This window comes from Cucurbita pepo, chromosome 10 (assembly GCF_057944985.1).
Source record: "Cucurbita pepo subsp. pepo isolate OVF chromosome 10, ASM5794498v1, whole genome shotgun sequence".
NCBI lineage: Eukaryota > Viridiplantae > Streptophyta > Magnoliopsida > Cucurbitales > Cucurbitaceae > Cucurbita > Cucurbita pepo.
In genome coordinates, this window is record NC_141807.1 from 14509462 (window position 1) to 14531911 (window position 22450).

The 22450-nt window shown below is 35.2% G+C and overlaps 1 long non-coding RNA gene across 1 annotated transcript; it reads left to right on the forward strand.

Moving 5' to 3' along the window:
* The first annotated feature begins 5273 nt into the window (after nucleotides 1-5273).
* On the forward strand, nucleotides 5274-5790 carry LOC147790802 (uncharacterized). Its single transcript, XR_015422790.1, has 2 exons — nucleotides 5274-5404; nucleotides 5491-5790. It is a non-coding gene; the product is annotated as an uncharacterized LOC147790802 (long non-coding RNA).
* Nucleotides 5791-22450: the final 16660 nt, after the last annotated feature.

The window sequence follows — 22450 nt, forward strand, 5'->3', positions numbered from 1 at the left end:
CGGTAACTCTTAGGTTGGATCAGGTTATATGCCATTCTTTTAAATGGTTGTGGTTTTAGTTAAGGACAAGGTTAAACATATGAAAGAGAAGAGAGGTTAAAGTGTAATTATATTAGGTTATGGGGGGAAAGGGTTGGAGGGTGACATAAATACACAACAGATTAGTACTATTCCTGGACAGTGCAACAGTGAAAGGAATGGGCTGTGGAAGGAGAAAGAAATGCGAAATGAGAAACAAATAAATCTTATTGTAAGACATTTTCAGAAGGGCACTGATTCCCACGTGCTAACTGTGTGTATGCACATGCCAATGTGTAATAATATTTCTCATTTTTGTACCCTCTCTCATTTAAACCCTTTAAACATTATTACATCAAATCCTACATTCATATTCCTTTGATCGATCTCGTTGGAGTAGATATCCGTTAAAACTTTGGATAGAAAACGGACTTAAAATGAGCGTGTCGATGACTGAGAAGGACGGTAAAAGTGTTCGAGATTCAAACTTTGAAGGAAGTGATTTAGGGTTTGATCAGTAGAAATTAGAAAACTAAGGCTTCAAATGAGCATGTAACAACCCAAATCCACTGCTAGCAAATATTGAACGTTTTGTCTCGTTACGTATCACTCTCAGTTTCACGGTTTTAAAACACGTATATTAGAGATCTTTTCACACATTTATTAGAAATGTTTCGTTCGTTTCCTCTTCAACTGATGTGGGCTCTCACAAATCCATCTCCCTTATGAGCCCAGCATCCTAACGGGCAATTGCCTAGTGTCAAGCTCACCACTAGCAGATATTGTCCACTTTGGCCCGTTACATATCGCCGTCAGCCACATGATTTTAAAACGCGTCTACTAGGAAGATGTTTTCACACCCTTATTAGAAATGTTTCGTTCGTTCCACTCTTCAATTGATTTGGGATCTCACAATTTACCTCCCTCATCAACTCAGCGTCCTAACTAGCACACCACCTAGTGTCTTGTTCTAATACCATTTGTAAGAACCTAACCTCACCGCTAGCAGATAATGTCCACTTTGGCCCATTATGTATCATCGTCACCTCACGCTAGTAGTCTCACAATTTTATAAGGAATGTCTCTTTTCTCTCTCCAACCGATTCAGGATCTCACGGAACATGTCGATAATTGAAAAGGATAGTAAGAATGGTCGTGATTCAAATTTTGAAATAAAAGGTTTAGGATTTGATTAAAAGAGAATAGTGGGGAGGTCTCCCTCATTCCTTTTGCCTTTTCAACCTTCAACCTCTGTGACTGTCATTCAAAATATTCATCTCTTTCTCTCTCCTCTTTTTTTCTTCCTCTCTCTCTCCTACTGTTTGGAACTGAAGTTAGACAGTGACCCATATATATATATATATGTATATCTATATATACATATACATGTATATATATATATATATATATATATATATATATATGTATGTATATACATACAAAACTAGTATAGAAACCGACCCAAATTATCTGAGACATTTTTTCTCAAATATTTAATATTCATATTTATAAAATAATATGTGCAATACAAAAAGACGGTTGATTTTACATATGACGATTCTACCCTTTTTCTCAAACCCCTTAAAAATCCTCCTCTCGAGCAAATATAGAACCCCTATGGTCTTTCGTGATCATCTCGAGCAAACACAAAACCCCGAAAAAAGATAAATTTTGTTAAAAGATGTTAGTACTCAATTTATTATTTGTGATAGATTTGGATCGAACATCTGGTCTATTATGAAAAAGAGGAGTCGGGTACATAAACTTAGACGATTTTAAGAATTTTGAAGTGAGTTAATAGATGACTATATGAAGAGACGCTCAACGGTTTCATTATATTAATTCGATCTAACTAAATCACTAATTTAAAAAAGAAGATTAAATTTAAAAATTAAAAATTAAATGAAATTTCTTTTTTTGTGTTGGAGGAGACAAGCGTGGGGGCTGTCTTGTCATATCAGTGTACTGTCTCTTCTCTCTTTGACTCTGTCCTGTCTCTTCGTGTAACTTTTTTTGTTTTTTTGTTTTTTTGTTTTTTTGACATTTTCTTAATTTTTATTTTATTTTCTTGATTTTCATGATATTATTAGGCATTTTTTTAAATAATATTATTAGGAATTGAGTTGAAAAATAAACATATGGGCTATTATTATTCATTCATCTTAGCCCACTATTCTATCTTTTGGGTTAGGATAACAAAACAAAAGCCTTCAACACTTCAAATAATATGGTGGGTAATTCCTATATTGATGGCGTTATGATCCTTTTTTTTTATTTTATTTTAAAAATAAAACCGTTACTATATACAATACAATGATGACTTTGGGTTCAAAATAAGTTTAAAAACATTTTACCATAATTCATAAACATTGGAAACGTGGTAAAAATATAATTGAAATATAGGTAAAAGACATGTTTGAAAAGTTTAAGGATCCTACGTATAGAACTATATCAAAAAGGTGAAAATTATATGTCAATGGCTTTATTCTATGGTCACCTCATTTGATGGTGTCATTAGTACACAAGTGTTGTGGAGTGGCATGCGGTTTGGGTGGCGTGTGCTAGAGCATGTTGTGGGTGTTTGTTGAATCGGCTGAGTTTCTGAACTTGTGATTCGATTTGGAGCCTACAATATAGGTAGGTAAGTCACTAAAGTTGAGATTCCGACTCAAGTTTAAATTTTGAGTGACTTGATTTCTCCTTCAACCTAACTTATTTATCTTTCTACCATTTTTCCCACTTACTCTTTTGACTACTTTTTTTATGGTTTCTTATTCTCCTTTTTAGAGTGAAATCCTAATGACATCCCTACAACATATAAACCAAGCGATGATTTGGGACATTTTGAAAAAAGGAAAGAAAAAAATGGGGATTAATTTATAGTAACGGTCTCTTCAAGGGATGATTTTTTCTTACTAATCAAATTGGATCGACGTAAAGTTTGAGAGAACAAATTGAAACGTTCTAAAGAGATGGGTGATTCGCTTTTACATGAAAGAATATGATGGCAGCTAAGGTGTGGGAGGGACTTGGTGATTTGAGGGAAAGGTTAGAGTGTTGAGATACATAGGGAAAGTGGGAGTTGAGATTTTTAATCTTTTTTTAAATTTTTTTTTTATAGACGGTTGTTAGAGCATACACATCTAAAAGAAACTTGACGAGCTTTATTATTTGGATGGAAGAATATGTCGAGGGTTTAAACAATGCACGGAAAGACATTGTTCAAATGGTCTTTAGAATGTCAGAGGACATAACAACAACCCTTGAGGTGATCAGGGCTGTAGTGGTGGATTTGAGCACCAAGCTAAACCTCACCATAAGAGTGACGAGAATCAAACCTTTACTGGAGGTGCAGTCCAATTTAACAAAGTGAAGGTCCTGAGCCCAAACTCTTTTGTGAACCTTGAGATGATAAGACTTTGAAGAACATTATCTTTGACCTTTAACAATACTTAAGATCATGTTCGCAATGATGCATCTAGCCAATGATGCAAAATTGTTGTGGAGATCCAAGTTCATGTACATTTGAAAGGATTTGAAAGGGTTGATGTAAGGTAGAAACTTGTGAAAGCTTAAAACAAGAACTCCACTCGATTTTCTTAGAAAATGTTGAAATAGCAGCGAAAGGAAGTTAAGAGAGCTGAGACATACTGAGAATATTCGAGACAAAGTTAAAAAGTTTTCTAAGCTTACATTAGATATTCATGATATGAACGAGAAATACAAGATTCTTTAATTTTTCGAAGGGCTGAAGTTGTGGGCAAAGACCAAAATCTAGGAATATAGTGTTCAAGAGCTTTCTATGAAAGCTACCATTGAATTTGGAAGGGCCCACCAAAAACCTAAGTTCCAACAAAAGGTGGTCGTTTATGTGTTCCAAGCCAAATTTGGAACGAATTCAAGAGTCAAGTATGAGACTGAGAAAGTTGAAACATCCCTAGTTGAAATTGTTCAAAACTCCTTCATGGGGGCGCTAAAGTACTTATGTGCTCTTTAGAAGAGAGTATGAGAGATAGACGAGCCAATGAAATGGGGTCTTATGTATGTCAATTTCTAGGTTATTCATGGAATGGCCATGAATACTATTTTCAACTTTGGAGCCATCTACAACTTCATAACGGAGACCGAAGCAAATTGCTTAAACATTCTCTAGCTTCAAGACATAGGAAGGATGAAATTCATCAATTCGGTAATCCTACGTTTCTCAAGAGTTGCAAAGAGAACTCCAATCAAGATGGAAACTTAGACTAGATGAACCAATTTTGTGATTGTCAAAATGGATAACTTCAACACTGTGTTAGGGATGGATTTTCTGCTCGAACACAAAGCCATTCTCATGCTCCTAGCGAAATGCTTAATAGAAACAGGGTCTAACCCCACCATCATTCAAACTACACACCCGTCACCAAAATGGGTGAAGATAATATTGACAATACAATTGAGAAGGGATCTTACCAATGATGGACCATGCTCATTGCCATTGTTATGGTTCAAGAAGAGAGCTCGAGTAAACTAACTCTAATAGAACAATCGCGGTTGTTAGGGGAACACCACGACGTAAGGCCAAAAGGTCAAACTAAGAATTTGACGAACCGAGAAGACGCGAAAAGTTGAAAAACCAAGAAGAATTCCATCACGAAGGAAGTAAAAAAGACTCTGGTTGAGAAAATACGAAGAGTTGACGAGCCAAGAAGTAATTTTCAACAATTCTAGATAGATTGGAAGAGACTCCTTAATGCTGAGGTCAGACATGTCAAGAAACCTTAAGTCAGCTTCATCTTACATTCATAAATTCACAAAGAGTCAATTGAATGAGACGTAACCCAATTGAGTGAGAGAAGTGTTACGATCATATTTGTCTAAGGCATTTTGCTTATGGTCGTGTGTCAGATGTTTCAGTCATACGTGTCCAGGACGAGTTGCCTATAGTATCATCCCGTTCAAACTCCTTTTTCTTTTGTTTTCATATTTGTTAGGATTTAAACATCACCCACTTGTGATAAATTTTTTATTGATAGCCTTTGAAACATAGCCCTAATGTGTTACTTTTATTCCAACAACTATAAATTCATCAACTTATTCAACCATAAACCACTTACCCCACACTAAATTTTAAATTTGTGTCAATTTTAACCAACCTATTTAAAGTAAACAATATCCTAAATTATAGCTCAAACAAAACAAAAACTATTCTATTAGCCAAGAACATTTAACTCAATCATCTATATAAACATGTGTTTGAGAATTAAAAAGTTGAATTACAAAGACTAAAGGTTCTGTAAAACTAGCCAAACCGAGACCTTTGTAATTCCTTTTCGCTAAACGATGGCTCAGAAAGGCTTATTTCCCTTCCTTTTCTTCTTCATTCTCCTTGTCACGACCACGGGTACCCTTTATTCCTTTTCTTCGTATTATTGTCTTTTTTAAACACGAATCGAGTTAGATGTTATTCATTATGCATGGTGTTTTTAGGTTGTTTGGGTAGAACGAAATTGGTAGAACAGCCAAGCAGAAGAGCCGTGGAGGAGACGGACCTTGCAGTCCGTGGCTGGACACCACATGGTGAGGATGCGTTTTTGGTGAAAGATTATGCACCGCAAACAAAGAGATCTCCCATCCATAACAAATAATGTGTGGAATTTAATATAATGAACAATATTTGAAGTGTATTGGGATTATTGATTCATAATCTGTGTATATGTTCTTTATGTTCATACATATCAGAAACATTTGATGAACGTAAACAAAACAAAGATTTGGAATTCAAAATAAGATCTGGGTTTTAGCAAATAAATATATATAATATGAAAAGAATGGTTATTGAATCTTGTTTAAATTATATAAAATTTTCAACAACTATATAGTTTAAATCTAGGTTAACCAACATTTTAGGGATACCAGACTTCACAACTTAACACTACAAGGTACTATAGTACATTTTGAGCCATCATAGACATGATTTTGGTGAATAGCCATACGGTGTCGTGCATTGTCTGAACGGCCATACGGTGTCGTGCATTGTCTGAACGGCCATACGGTGTCGTGCATTGTCTGAACGGCCATACGGTGTCGTGCATTGTCTGAACGGCCATACGGTGTCGTGCATTGTCTGAACGGCCATACGGTGTCGTGCATTGTCTGAACGGCCATACGGTGTCGTGCATTGTCTGAACGGCCATACGGTGTCGTGCATTGTCTGAACGGCCATACGGTGTCGTGCATTGTCTGAACGGCCATACGGTGTCGTGCATTGTGAATTGTCGGTGTCGTGCATTGTCTGAACGGCCATACGGTGTCGTGCATTGTGAATTGTCTGAACGAACGGCCATACGGTGTCGTGCATTGTGAATTGTCTGAACGAACGGCCATACGGTGTCGTGCATTGTGAATTGTCTGAACGAACGGCCATACGGTGTCGTGCATTGTCTGAACGGCCATACGGTGTCGTGCATTGTCTGAACAACCATACGGTGTCGTGCATTGTCTGAACGGCCATACGGTGTCGTGCATTGTGAATTGTCGGTGTCGTACATTGTCTGAACGGCCATACGGTGTCGTGCATTGTGAATTGTCTGAACGAACGGCCATACGGTGTCGTGCATTGTGAATTGTCTGAACGAACGGCCATACGGTGTCGTGCATTGTGAATTGTCTGAACGAACGGCCATACGGTGTCGTGCATTGTGAATTGTCTGAACGAACGGCCATACGGTGTCGTGCATTGTGAATTGTCTGAACAAACGGCCATACGGTGTCGTGCATTGTGAATTGTCTGAACGAACGGCCATACGGTGTCGTGCATTGTGAATTGTCTGAACGAACGGCCATACAGTGTCGTGCATTGTGAATTGTCTGAACGAACGGCCATACGGTGTCGTGCATTGTCTGAACGGCCATACGGTGTCGTGCATTGTGAGGCATTGTCCCGGTGTCCGATTGACACCAAACTTAGTGATATATTTCATATGGACGGACTTAACTCCCGAACCACATGCCCAAATTCTCTCTGAAACTTCGACTTTTGAGGTTAATGCCCGGGGCCATACTTGGTCCTTCAACAAGCCTATCTTTGCCCCTCTTGTCTATTCGATGTCTCTATGTTGCTTATGTCTCAACTTGTTTTCAATGTCCACTTTGTGTGGTATGTGGTGCATCATTCTCCTTGGTCGCATCATGGCACTCGTCTAGGCCCTTGTCTAGGCCTCGTGTGGCGGGATGGGCGACAGTTGATGGTCGCCGCTTCTCTTGTCGCAACGTGAGGGTCACAACCTACTCTCTTTATTGAACATTTTGGAGATTGAAAAATGATTAACATTATTTGATGCATCATCTATATTAAGGAGTAGTATTCAAATAAAACAAAATGAATGGTATTGAAAAATCGTGATCTCTTCCTTCTCTTCGGGCTCAATTGCAATGATTTGATAAACGGTTCATTAGAGTAGATGTTCCCATAGAATTCACTAGAGAAATGTTTCCAATAAAAAATGTTTGGTCATGTTTCCAATAAAAAAATGTTTGTTATTGTATATCCAAATCGATACTTTTCAATTGAATAATTATTTTGGAAAAATAGCATTAACAAAATGCTTTTTGGATATGTTTTTCATTAAGAAGTTAGTGGATGCATCTTACCATAGATACAAAAAAAAAAGTGACGAATTACAATAATACCCTTAAAGAGAGTGAAAGTGAAAGTGATAGTGATAAAGAGAGGGCCAACCATAAGCCTGTGTTCACGCGAGGTGGTTTGACCTACTCGCAATTATACATGTCTACCCATATGGAACCATCTATCTCAAAGTTAATAATGATGAAAACTTGATGGTGAACGGGAAGACGGGAAGTTGTATATATTGAAGAGATTGTGATGCAAGACGTCACGACTCGGGGTGACATGTGTCGGGGTCGGGGTAAAAATAATTGGTTGAAATTTGAAATGAATGTACATGACTAAAATCGAAGGTAAGAAGGTGGAAGACGTGAGTGGGACATGCATTGAATTATTAATTGCAAACAAACTTTGAAGTGTGCAGCAGTTGGGAATCGAAGCCACGCCCGACGAGGTAGCCTAGCTAGACTACGCTTGAGCCAACTCACATAGTTGTGCACGTGCATGAGGTACATGAAAAGCGTGTGAAGTTCCTACCAGGGAAATTTCTTAGAATTTAGAGAATTAAGCAAGCTCAAAAAGACATGCACGCTTAAATAAGTAGTCATTTAGACATTCTTTGAGTAATACGTGTAGGATCAACTTGCCTTGAATAATTAGATTATGCATAAATAAGAATTTAAAAGGAAATTTGAACGAGAGTACAATGTTTGTTATGAAAAATTACTAAAATATTCTTAAGATGAGATTTTTAAGATGCTAAGTCCTTGGAAAAGTCTTCTTGAATGGTAAAAATAAGGATTGAATATTGTGATTTGTTCTCCAAGTGATTGATTGATGTTATCTCCTAGTTCAGATTGCATGTATGTTTTGTTAAGGATTTCACCCGTATTGAGCATGTATGTATGCTTATAGAATGTTCTCTTTACGCTAGGTAATAGATAGTATTATCTCCCTATTTAAAGCATGTGTAAAAGCATCAAATTAAGAATATGGTGCTAAAGTAAGAACGGTTTCACAATGATCTATGTCAAAATATTTCAAGTAGATTGAGCACACTAGGATCGTGAATAGCGATTAATGGTATAGATCCTATGTAAGGATCGAGACTCAATGACTCTAAATGGATAAACAAATTTTTTGCGAAAACAAATAGAATTTAAAACATAAAGTGTACATTATATTTACATTATATCAAAATAAAGTTTATACATAAGTATTTAGAACACAACATAAGGTTAAAACACAAAACATTTAAAACAAAAGGGTTGAAGAAGACGCGTGAGGCATGTCTATGACACCTGCTCTAGAGTCCGCTCCCGACCTTGACCAGCTCCTTGTATACATGAAAAACATGAGAAACATGGAATGAGTACAAAGACTCAGTAAGTAGCCTACTTGTAGGCTCTTAATCGTGTCTTTGATATGCTAGGGTACCACACTCTTTTTTTTTTTGCTTCTTGTTTTTGTTCTTGTTGTAAGTACTTAGACCATTTAGCTATGTTATTTACTCGTGGGTTCTTATCATGATCTATCTTGAGGACCTTGTTTCTTAGATCCTGAAACCTTGATTCTAAAATAAAGTCCTTAGTACAATGGTTCTTAGTTCTTGGTTCTTGTTCTTAGAACTTGGATCTTGATCCTGTCAGAATTTAGTGCAACTGATTGCTAGTTTGAATTAGTCAAGATATTTATAATCAGTTAATATTTAGAAAATGTATTAGTTATGGAATATATTTTCGAAATTAATATCTTTGCTTTGTGATATGATTAGTAGTATATTTTATTTTATTTTCAAGATTTTGTTAGTTTACCTTTTCCTTGTAGGTATTAGTTGGTAGCTTGTATCCTATTTAAACGTTGTGAATATCAATGAAGATTGAACATTCGATCCCAATTTTATTTCTTATTCTTAACTTTGTTTCGTTTCCTTGAGTAATAATATTTTCAGATCTATTCACACTTTTGAGTGGTAGATATTGTGTCTGTGGGTAACCAAGGGTTTGATATTATTACTCAAGGAGATGAATGGTGGAATTGCTCATATGGGTATAGCTATGGAAAAGCTTGTTGGCAATAATTATAATTATTGGAAGTTATGTGCTTATCTACAGGGGCAAGATTTGTGGGATTTAATAATTAAAGGTGATGACACAGAAATTCTAGTCGATACTACACATGATGCTGAATTATGCTGAAAATGGAAGATCAAATGTGGAAAAGTTTTATTTACCTTGCGAACTCTGATTAGTAAGGAATATATTGATCATGTTCGTGATTTAAAGTCACCAAAGCTAGTGTGGGAAACACTTCAAAAGTTGTTCACTAAGAAAAATACCGCTCGATTGCAATTTCTAGAGAATGAATTAGCTATGGTAACTAAAGGTAATTTTTCTGTTGAAGAATATTGCTTGAAGGTGAAAAATCTGTGTTCAGAAATTTCAGAATTAGATGCTGAGGAGCCAGTGAGTGATGCTCGATTACAGCGTTATCTTATTCGTGGATTATGAAAAGACTTTATGCCCTTTGTTTCCTCAATACAAGAGTGGGAAAATCAACGTACAGTTATTGAATTGGAGAATCTGTTTTCTTATCAAGAAGCTTTGATTAAGCAAATGACTAGCAGCAATGAGCTTTCCCCAAAGTCAAAAGATGTGTTGTATGTCAAAGATCAAAGGAGACAAAATTTTCATTCAAAGCCTTCATCAAGCAATGGGAATCAATTCAGAAGTGAGGAGTCATCAAAGAAGCCATATAAAGCTTGTTACAAGTGTGGAAAACCTGGCCATTTTAAACGAGATTGTCGGGTGAAAGTGGTGTGTCATCGTTGCGGAAAGCCAGACCATATTTAAGCCAAATTGTCGAGTCAAAATATAGGAATCAGAAGCATATGCTGTACATGAAAGTAAAAGTTCTTCCAATCCAATTTGGGAACACTGCTTAACCATTGTGGTTCTTGACCAGCCAACAAATGTGACTTCAGCTGTACATCAAGAGGATGTCTCTGCAAATGCTCATGCCTTTATAAACTACAATGAAGAATGGATTGTTGATTCTGGTTGTTCTCATCATGCAACTGGTATCAGATGTTCATCCCCATTGTCAAAAGAAGGTCATTGTGACAGCTGATAATTCAATGCATCCTGTGACGAAAGAACGAGATTTGAATGATTGGAGTTTTCTACTCAAGGACGTTTATCATGTTCTTGGTTTGAAGAAAAACCTTGCTTCTATATCACAAATAACAGATTCAGGAAGGTGTGTTCTTTTTGGTCCTAAAGATGTTCAAATACTTTCTAATGTGAAACATGTTGCTGCTGATATCCTGTTCTGTGGAAAAAGAAAAGAATCTTTGTATCTTTTATCAGTTAGTGATGAATATATCAAGAAAGTTGGTCATAATACAAGCTCAACTCTTTGGCATGCTTCTTTGGGTCGTTTTGGGTCATGTGGTTTTTCAGTTGTTGCAGAAAATATCCAAAAAAACAACTTCTTGATGATGTCCGTATCTTTAAAGATATTCAACATGATGAGATTTGTCTAGGCTGCCAATATGGCGAGTCTCATCGTCTTCCTTTCACAATCTTAAAGAGTAGAGCTTAACAATATTGGAATTGATTCATTCTGATCTTTTGGGACCAACGCGAACAGCAAGCTATACCGACCTTCATTACGTGATGGTGTTTGTAGATGATTTCTCTCGCTTCAGTTGGGTATACTTCTTAGAGCACAAAAGTGAAGCTTTTTCAAAGTATATTCAGTTAGCTCATCTTACCTCAGTTTGCTTGTCTTGGTTGCATGCGAAGAATCTTCCAAGAGAGTTATGAACACCAGCTTTTCAAATAGCTTGCCATGTTGTAAATTGGCTGCCTCCATGGGCAGGAATAGAATCATCACCATTCGAGTTGATTTATCATCGTAAACTCAATGTGAGTTATTTTCGTATTTTTTGGTCTATTTGTTATATTCATGTAGTGAAACATAATCGAACTAAAATTGACCCAAATGCCAAGAAATGCATTTTTGTTGGCTATGATACTCATAGAAAGGGTTGGAAGTGTATGGATTTGGAAACAAAGATGATTATTGTGTCCCGTGATGTAGTGTTTCATGAAATTTCAAGTTACAAAGACGATGCAGATGGCAGCAAAAGTACAACTAATGTTGCACTTTTTCCTGATGATTCTACGTTATGGAGAAAAGATTTTTCAATTGCGACAGACATTCAAGCTGAAGAGAATAAATAAGCCACTGCAAATATTGAAGTTGCCACAATAAAAAATCCTCAAAGACATAAAATGTTACCAGGTAAGTTGTCTGATTTTGTAGTTGACATTAATCAAATTTCTGTTCTGTCTTGTTTTTTTATGGAAGATACAAGTGAAAATGAGCCGAAGTTGTACCGTGAAGCTAAAGGAATTTCAGAATGGGAAAATGCAATGATGGAAGAAATTTCAGCACTTGAAAAAAATGACACCTGTGAGCTTGTACCAAAGCCTCATGATGCCGATTTAATTACTTGTAAGTGGACTTACAAGGTAAAGAAAAAAGCGGATGGTAGAATTGATAGACACAAAACTCGTCTTGTTGTTCGTGGGTTCTCTCAGCAATATGGTCGAGACTATGATGAGACTTTTAGTCCGATCGTAAGAATGGTAACATTACGAACAATCATCTCTTTAGCTGCTAGTAAAAGCTGGAAATTATGGCAGCTTGATGTGAAAAATGCTTTCGTTTACAGAGAGTTGGATGGTGATATTTTTATGAAGTAGCCGCAAGGATTTACCTCTAAGGAATATCCTGATTATGTGTATAGACTTAAGAAGACATTATACAAACTCAAACAAGCTCATCGTGCTTTGTTTGGTAAGATTTCTCAATATCTTAATTTTTGTGGTTTTAAGTCTTCATGTGCTGAAACGAGCTTATTTGTTAAGAAAACAACAACTTGATGCACCTTGCTCTTACTTTATGTTGATGTCATGATTATTACTGGTGATGATATTGTTGAAATCAGTAGTCTCCAGGATGTCTTGTTTGTTCGTTTTGAAATGAAAAAATTAGGTGAACCTGATTGTTTTCTGGGTTTGGAAATTAAGAAATGTAATGATGGTTATTTTCTCTCTAAAAAACGATATGCATCAAGTTTATTGCAGCGGTTTCGTATGGAGAATTGAAGAGAAAAAACTACTCCTGTGGAACCAAATCTCAAATTAGCTAGAAATGAAGGGAAGTCATTAATAGATGTTACCTTCTTTCGTCAACTTGTTGGTAGTTTATTCTATTTAACTATCATAAGGCGAGACATTGCTTTTTCAGTAAGAGTTGTGTCTCAATTCATGGATCAATCACATGAGACTCACTTAATTGCAGCAAAAAGAATTTTTTGTTACATCAAGGGCACTTTAAATTATGGATTAATGTATGAGAAATCAAAGTCATTTTTATTAGGTGGTTTTGTGGATGCTGATTGGGCTGGTGACGTGAACGATAGACGCTCCACAGTAGGTTTTTGTTTTACAGCAGGCTCTGCTGCAATTTCATGGTGCAGTAAAAAGCAAAGCACCGTTCTGTGTCAAGTTGTGAAGCAGAATATGTAGCTGCTACAATGGCTACTCAGTAATGTTTGGGCTCAGGAGGCTTATTCAAGAAATGGTGACTATTCTCAATCAGCCAATTCAAATTAATTGTGATCATGAAAGTGCAATAAAACTTGCTGAAAATCCAATGTTTCATGCTCGTTTGAAACATATTGAAACTCATTATCATTTTGTTCGAGAGAAAGTGTTATCGCAGGATGTTAAATTGCAGAAAATACATACTAATGAGCAAGTTGCAGACATATTTGCTAACGCACTTGCCGAAGTGAAGTTTGAAGTTTGAAGTTTTTCGCAAGGCTCTCGGAATTATGGAGAAATAAGCTTGCACTAAGGGAGGCTGTCAGAATTTAGTGCAACTTATTGCTAGTTTGAATTAGTCAAGATATTCGTAATCAATTAATATTTTCATATCTATTCACACTTTTGAGTAGTAGATATTGTGTGAGATCCATGTTTTAAGTACTTAATTTTTGTCTTTTTCTTGGTACTTTCTAGTTTCTTCTTCTGTTCTTGGTTCGTTATCCAAGATACCCCCTAGGATTTACAATATTAATCATGAACCTGACAACTTATGTCTGAGGCTTCATGCGTTCCAAGTGACATAGTCTAAACCCGCATCTAGGGATTACCCTGTGATACGGTCTGAAAATCTATGCCCAAGGATTCATGCGTTCGAAGCGACGTAGTCTGAAAACCTACATCCAAGACTTCTTACTTTCCAAGTGAATTAGTCTAATCCTGCATCCAGATTTTATCCTGTGATACAGCCTAAATACCTATGCCCAAGGTTTCATACATTCCAAGCGGCATAGTCTGAATACCTACGCTCAAGGCTTCATACATTCCAAGCAGCGTATTCTAAGTCATGAGCATGTTGTTCCATGGGAGGTCTCAGGAGGTTCTTGATTCGTGGCTAAGATAACTTGCTCTCTTCTTGTTCCATCATGGTCCTAGATTACTTCCCATGAAAAACCAAAAAGCTCATGTGATCGGTGCAAACATAAACATGACATCCTGCAAATCTTAAGGTACCCATAACATGGTGTAGGGCATCTCATCTAGGTGAGAGAAATATGAGGCCAAACATGACATCCAGCTAAGAAAAACATGATGCAGGGCATCCCACCTAGAAGAGGAAAACATGGGCCTATGAAAGCACCCCGTGGTGGGAGGTCATGGGTAACATTGGACATGATTTGAGTATTACCTAGCAGTCTTGAGTTTCTGAGTTTAAGGACCTTGGTCCCTTATCCTTGAGTGATACTTAGCATCCTTCTTACCTTGGTAATGTATTATTCTTGGTTCTTAATCTTGTAAGTTGTTTAAGTTCATAATTCTTTGAGACATAAGTTGAAACATACATTCATAAAAATATGAACCCTAGCAAGTCTGAGTTATTTTAGAAAGTCATAGAATCATAATGAATTAGGCAGAGGATTCTAAAAGAGTCCTTAGTCTTGAGAATAGGCCTTTTAAAAATTAATACGCCATTTGGAGCGCATATAAATCTTGAAATATCATAAATAGTCCTAGGGGCATTTTGGTCATTTTAACCTTAATTCTTTGTTTTGCTATTTAATGTGTTCCAATAGCTTTCAAACTTCACAAAATTATCAATTATTACAGAGTTTCATAGCATTTGAAGGTCATCTAAATCATAAACGGAAGGTAAATTACCATAAGGGCATTATGGTCATTTTACACTGTTTCTTGGTTTACTTACTTAGCCTTTTCCAATGACAACAAAATTTCATATATAATCTCAACGTACCATAATATGCTTAACATTAAACTTTTACCGGCAGAAAAGTTAATTTATTGGATTATTTTAATGTTACTTTAATCCTAAACAACTTGATCAGTTTAGGGCCTTAACTCTCGGTTCTTGGTGTTTTTCTTTCCTATATCCTTAATTGATACTTGTTTAAGGGTTCATATAAAAATCAATGTGATTCCCACAAGTATTTCTTAATAAAATTCCAAGAGGATACTTACCTCGTCGTCGACGTTTAGGACTTTCGTTCTCGAGATTCCATTATCCGAATTACTTCAAATTTTCTGCCATAGATTCCTTTTGTGTCTAATTTTTGGAACAATAAGATTTTTCATGAGAATGCGTCTAAAAGGGGGGTCGAAATTGAGAAAAACCAAGGTAAGTTGGATTTTGGGTTAACATGGTCGGTTCAGTTGAACCGGCCACGTCATCGTCTTCTTCTTCTAAATAGGAAGAAGACGTGCGCGTCCTTTGCATTGTCATCTGAAACTCGCCCTCTACAGCTCTATTTACAACGTTTCTTTCCTCGATTTCTCCATAAAACTTTAATATGGTCTTACAAGAAAGAACTAGTGATTGATTTCATACCTTCTCGTGGATTGAAACCTAAGATATTTGCCTCCAAAGTTCGTCCAAATTTTTTTTCTTGCTCGAGCAAAAACAGGGAATTTCTTATGGAGCCCCCAATTTTAGGCGTTATCAAGGCCCAATTTCTTCATGGAACCTCTTCCTTGTCCTTCCCTCGAGGTAAAGGAATTAGCTTTTAGGGATGTCTTTGAATGTGTGTCCCCAATTTTGGAGAATCGTTCTCGGTCTACAAATTGCCCAAAACACAAGATTTTCATTCTCTTGGATAAATTGTTCTACAACGTTTCAGCTCTCGATTCCTTCATCAAAATTGCTCAACTTTCATCCTCTCAAGCTAAATAAATTCTCAATTTTAAGGAAAAGGGACCGTAGATAGTTGTTCGACACATACCCCAAATTTGAGCCGGAAACTTATTTCCTTAACGTTCCTGAGGTTATTTCTCTTCGTGATCTTCTATGGAAACACTCCTTGGAGGTGCAAAAACTCATTGAGATTGTCCTTGCTTGACGAATTATTATGTATCCTCGAATTGAATTTTTGAGTTTTCCTTTAAGCTCATTAATGACCGATTGGATTGGAGGAATTGTTTTTAGGCACTTTCAACACTGGATTTCTTCATAGAACTTGTGGGTAATCTTGTTTAGAAAATGTAGGAACAAGTTTGAAGGGAAATGGTGGAGAATTGATCTCGAATTGGGAAGAAATCCAAAATTAGGATACCCAAAATCTAAATGCTTATAGCTTACGATTGGGAGCTCGAACTTGCTCGATTCTTGTTCCATACTATTACCCCAACTTCAGACTTTAGAGGGGAAGCTTCTACCTACGTTGAAACCTCCATAATCTTCGTGATTTGAATATTGAATTTTCTGGACAATTCATAAAAAATATCCTCTTTGATTGAATTTTCTTGAATTCTCACCGTTTGATATGATGACCTGAGACCGTTAAAGATTGTGTCCAATTTTGGAGAATATCCAAAGGCTAGTCTTTTAGATTCGATGGATGGATTTTGTGCAGAAGGTCACTGTGGAAGTTCTAATTCAGGGCAGAAAAGGCGTAATTATATATATATATATATATATATATATATATATATATATATATATATATATATATATATATATATATATATATATATATAGGGGTATTATGGTAATTTGGCAATTTTTTTTTTATTTTTCTCGAAAAATCAAATTTTTTCTAAAACGTTTTCATTGTTTGCTAGTCATTTTTCCTTTTTTTATCGTCTTGAAATAAATTGGAGATAAGTAATTCAAAATCTTAAAAAAAATCTTAAAAATTGAAAAGGGTCCTTTTTGGACTTTTCGCTTGCCTTTTCATTTCTCATCTTTTTGGGAAAGCCTTCAATCCATAAAATTACTTATTAGGTATAGAAATGTGTTTCTTAAGACCTTTGTCCTTGCTTAAATGCCTAAATTTCTTTTCTTGGTTTCCTTGGGTTACTTTTATCCTTACTTTGAGGTGTTACAGAAACTTTATAATTGATTCATTTATAACCTTAAGGACAATCATACAAGATCTCACGAGTGGATTAGAACATGTTTGTGGTATGAATCATGTGGAAAAGGATAAAAGTACTCCTAAAGACCCATTATAAGAAATCAAAGTTCTACGAATACCAAATGACTAGATGCTTAAGAAAGATTTATGCATGTGAAGAAATGTTGAGGATACTTATAGATTATGACTTACATGTTAAGAATTTTACCTTGGTTATGCCTCAAGACTTAAAAATGAACTCTTAGAACTAGAACCCAAGATGCCCTAAAAACCGGATGGGAAGTGCACCAAGGTTTTATAACACATACTACATTGCAGGGAATGCATGAAGCCCTAGACATAAGTATGCAAATTGTAACACAAGGAACGTGTAACACCCGAAGCAAGGTTAAAAGTAACTCAAAGGATCAAAGGAAAGAAATTAATGCATTCAAGTAAGAACAAAGATCTTAAACAAGTCATTTCAATGCTATAAAAAATAATTTTAGAGATCTAAGGCCTTCCGAAAACTATCGAAAAGGAAAAAGGAAGCAAAAAGACGAAAATGTCATTTTTGTATTTGTAAGGAAATTTCCATATTTTTAATTCCTTATCTTGAAACTTTCCTTCTACAATCCCTTTGGCATTTTCTTATTTTCTTTCAAGAAGACTCACAAGTCTAGACCTCGTGTTCGAATTATAGCAAGGAAGATCTTGTGGAATGTGAGAACTTCTGTGTGGTTGGAGTACTTCAAGGAGTTTCACAAGCTACGGCTTATACAAAGGTAAAATTCTTGCTCTTGAATTTATTGCTTTCTTTTAATTTTAATAAAATCAAAACAGTTCCCAATGTTATTCCCAATGCTTCCGTTATACGGATGAAGAGTTCATTCCCTTTGATCGCTTGTGGATGTATATAATAAAATGATGAAAAATTCACAAGAATAAGTGCAAGTATACACTATCACAAGTATAACAAGTAATAAGTAAATTATCGATTTCACATAAAACCTATCTTTTTTGTTAATTTTATCGCTATAAATTAAGTGAGTTTTTGGGTAACATTCAAATGAGTTTTTGTGATTTTAACTAATTAAACAAAACTAATGCAGAGTATCACTTCTGACGAAAAACAGAAAATGATGAGAAAATCAACTATAATGAGGAATGTCCGGCTAAGAGAGATGAAATTGATAAGTTGTTGAATTTTGTGGTAGATTTTAATTCATCTTAATAGATTCGCAAGCCCACTCCCGAGGATCATGCATAGTGATTATTTTCATAATCATTTTTAATTTTTGTTAACAAGGTTATAGGAGAAGAATTATTAGTAACCCTTCTATTACATTCAAGTATCTTTTCAACGGAACTAAAGTATTAAAGAAGATTTCATTGCTCCCTCTCTTCCCTCGAATAAGAGAACAACTATGTGTGTAAAGTAGCTAATTAAACACACATGTAGATAATTAACAACAACTCTTTAAAAACTAAAATCATACCGTCAACATACTTAAAGTATATAAGACTCTCTCGCCTCCCCTATAAAATTTAGCTCTCCATACAAACTGAATTAAACAAAAGAACTCACGTCTCAATCATATAAAATTTATAGAATACGAGAAGAAAGTAAGGAAATAGAGAGTTATCAAGCTTGTTTGCTCTTCAATGGAAGTTCTCTTCCCTTGAAATCTCACGTCCACCTATTTTCCTTTTGCTGTCAATAGCGGCTGAATTAGGGTTTTGTTTTCTTCTTCTTCTCTGGTTTCACAGCAGCAGAGTTGCTACGGGCTAATCTAAAAAATTTGCTTTCTAAAATGTGGTTCCCTTCATTTTTTACGTATCCTTTTCCTTTCATAATGTTTGTTTCTTCTCATTTAGGGTCGAGAAAGGATAAAATCGTCCACCTAGGATGTTTCTAATTTGGTAGTCAATGACCTATGTGGATTGCTGATATGGATTAAAATATCCATATCATCCCCGAAAAGTTTACTTTCCGAGTTGCTTCAGCATCAGGGTCAACAATTTATTTCCAGATTTGCTACAACACCATGGTTCATCATAAATGTTCTGGAATTTTACCACATAACTCAATTAAGTATATAATTAAGCTTGATTCATGTAGATTGATTTTCTTTTTCATATCAAAACCACCGTTGACTATCCATATATAATAACTAGAATAAAAGAAGCAATTAATGAGAAAATGGGGAGTATTAGTGCAAAATTAACTCTAAAAAGACTTAAATAACTCACTTTTGGAGAGTTATCACACCCCAAACTTAAGAAATTGTTCATTCTCGAGAAATCATTCTCTCCACTCCCCATTTTTTTTTTCTATATATTTATGTTGGCAGAGTATTCATCAAAGACATGATTTAGATCACACTCCTTATATTCCTTCCTCAACTCAGTTTTTCCCCCACAATTCACCATACACTTCTACCCAAATCTTACCAGAAAAATAACACATTCCTCACTTACACACTATTCCTGAAAACATTTCTAGAATGATTATCATTCCTTCTGCCTTGCTTTTGTGACTTTGGTTCATAATTTATTTCATTACTTTTCTCTTGTCATAATTTTTTTTTTTCCACAAGAATTCTTCGAGTCATCTCCCTATTCTCTGGGTGTCTCCACTTGTGATGCAAATGATCTAATTCTTCAAGGGATGACTATATAGGCTAACACTCATTCTCTCTTAGCTCAACTCTCTTGCTAGCATCCTGAAGTTAAGTATGGCCACATTTGTGATGCAACTCACGTGAACCATAAGGATAACTTCTTTTCTCTTTTTTTTTTTTTTTTTTTTTACATCCCCATTACCTTTTGATAAGATAAGAAATCAACTACAAGGGGAATAAGATTCGGATTACCTTGTTGATCGAATATCTCAAGGCAAGAGCACTTGATTGAGATTCGAATCACTCCACAAGCAAGATCGATCATGTCTAGCTTGAATGACTCTTGTTGATCAAATATCTCAAACACTTGTTTGAGATTCGAATCACTCCACAAGCAAGATTGATCATGTCGAGCTTGAATGATTCTACATGCAATCTAAACTACATAGAATTGCAAAGAAACTTAGCCATTGGCTAAAGAAAAGCACAAATGCTTCTTTTACTATATTTTTCAAGTCTCCTCACAAATACAACATACAATGCTTTATATAGCCTAAAAAAATGAAACTATTAAAGGCATTCCAAGAGGTGTAACATTCATACTTAATGGCCATAATTAACCATTATGTAATTGTAACCTAAACTAAATTAAAAGTCTTAAACTACATTAATGAAATACAATAACTCTAAATTACTCTAAATTGTAATCCACCCAAAATTTATAACAATCAAACTTCATTCTTCTTCAATGTAGCATGAATTGAAACATCTTTTGATAATTTTGACAACCTTTTCTTCACATCTTCATTGAAGTATATTGTATGATTGATGTCTCTTGGTTCATATCACCTTTGATTCAGACATAACTTCTTTTCTCTTTTGTTTTTTTACATCCCTATTACCTTTGATTCAGACACCTTCGATGACGCAGATTATCTAACAATGAGCAATTAGGACAATTTGTTTGTTTTTTTTAATTTTTTTGAGCATTGTGAGTTCAAGCTTTAGGTTGAAGAGGAGTGGTCTTGAGTATGATTTTTTTTTTTTTTTTTTTTTTTTTTGTAGAATTACTTTAATACCTCCAAACTTAAACTAGTCATTGTCCTTAAATGAGTATTGGTGTGGGTGTAGAATCATTCATGGAAGTAGATTGAGGTGTGGAAACTCTTGTTTATTGTTTGGATTGGAAAAATGGTTTAAAGTTTAGTGAATTATGAGAATTCTTGCTAATTATAATGAATTATAATAGATTGGATCCTCACCTTAACTTTTTTATGAATACTCCTTTCGACTTGAGCTTTAATTTCCTTAACTCTCCTTTTTTTTTTTCTTTGAGTTATGATTTTATTTTTGTAGAGAAACACATCCTTCACCTTAATGTTTTATTATCCTATTGAAACATTTTACCATGGATCCCTAGTTTTGCATAAAACATTTCTACTGTATATTTGAAAATGCATGATATATAACCCTATCTAATAAAGCTCATGTTTCTAGGGTGCATGCATGGACATCATTCAAAATTATATACCGTCAACAAAACAAAAATATACAACAAAATATGGATGCATGGATCTAAACAAGATAATAAGATTGTAAAGGGTGTGCTTAGAGAATCCCCCATCTTTAGACATCGTGAAGATTTTTTGCGGCTCCATTCTTTTAAAATTTTCTCTAGAAACTTGAAAATACTGCTGCTATAAATCTGCTATGAGTCCAGCTGCTAGTGCTGCTAGTGCTGCAGCATGTGAATTATGATGTCTAGCAACCCCTTTCTTCTTTTCCATACGAATTTTTTTCTTTGTAGGGGTTCGAAAATCTTTTAGGATGTTCCTAAAAAAAATTCTTTGGTGGTGGTGCCTTAGCATGTACTTGGATGAGGAAGTGCACAATATTCAAATAAAATAAAACCATATGAAAAATGAAAATAAAATAAAACCATATGAAAAATGAAAATGAAGAAGGCAACTATGTTGCCAAGTGCACTATAAGAGAATAATATTTGTCATCAATCACATCCTAGCATGCACTAAGTGTAATTAGCCTCCTTAATATGCTTAAATTAACATTCCTAATTACATCTAAATCCCCCTAATTCATCTACAAAAATTGGCTAACTTCGGTCGGGCATGCACAAAAAGTAAAATAAAATCTAACTATCATGCTAAGGAAACTGAAAATAACTATTTAAAAACAAAAGTGCATAAATAAAAAGAGAAAAAAACTAACTTGGTTTACTCTGAGCTTCATAAATTTGTTTGTAAATTGTGACTAGCTCCCTCTTTCTCTTCTCATTTTGTTTTAGTTGTCCATTGTCAAATAAATGATTCCCCTTTGGAACTCTACATCATGCCGTGGGTGGGAATAATTTCATAAAGTCTATCTCTCATATATCAAATAGTTCTTCTTCTAAGATGTAGTTCAAGAGTGTGTCATCAATAGATAACTTCATTGATGAATTTAATCTTTCCTCTAATTCCAGTGATTCAAAAACTCGTACGGTTTTCTCCAATTTTGCTTGTTGTGTAGTGCAATTATTCCACCTGCTGTCTTCTTGTTGTTGCTGTTTTTGTAGCAACCCTAAATTTTCACATACTCAGAGTCGCTACTAACGTCTCATGCTCATCTATAATGCGGAAATATAACTCTTACATGAACATCATTTGTAACGTAAACTTTGAAAAACGCTTAAAACAACTTCTTCTTTGAAAAACATAACCATGGTCTTAA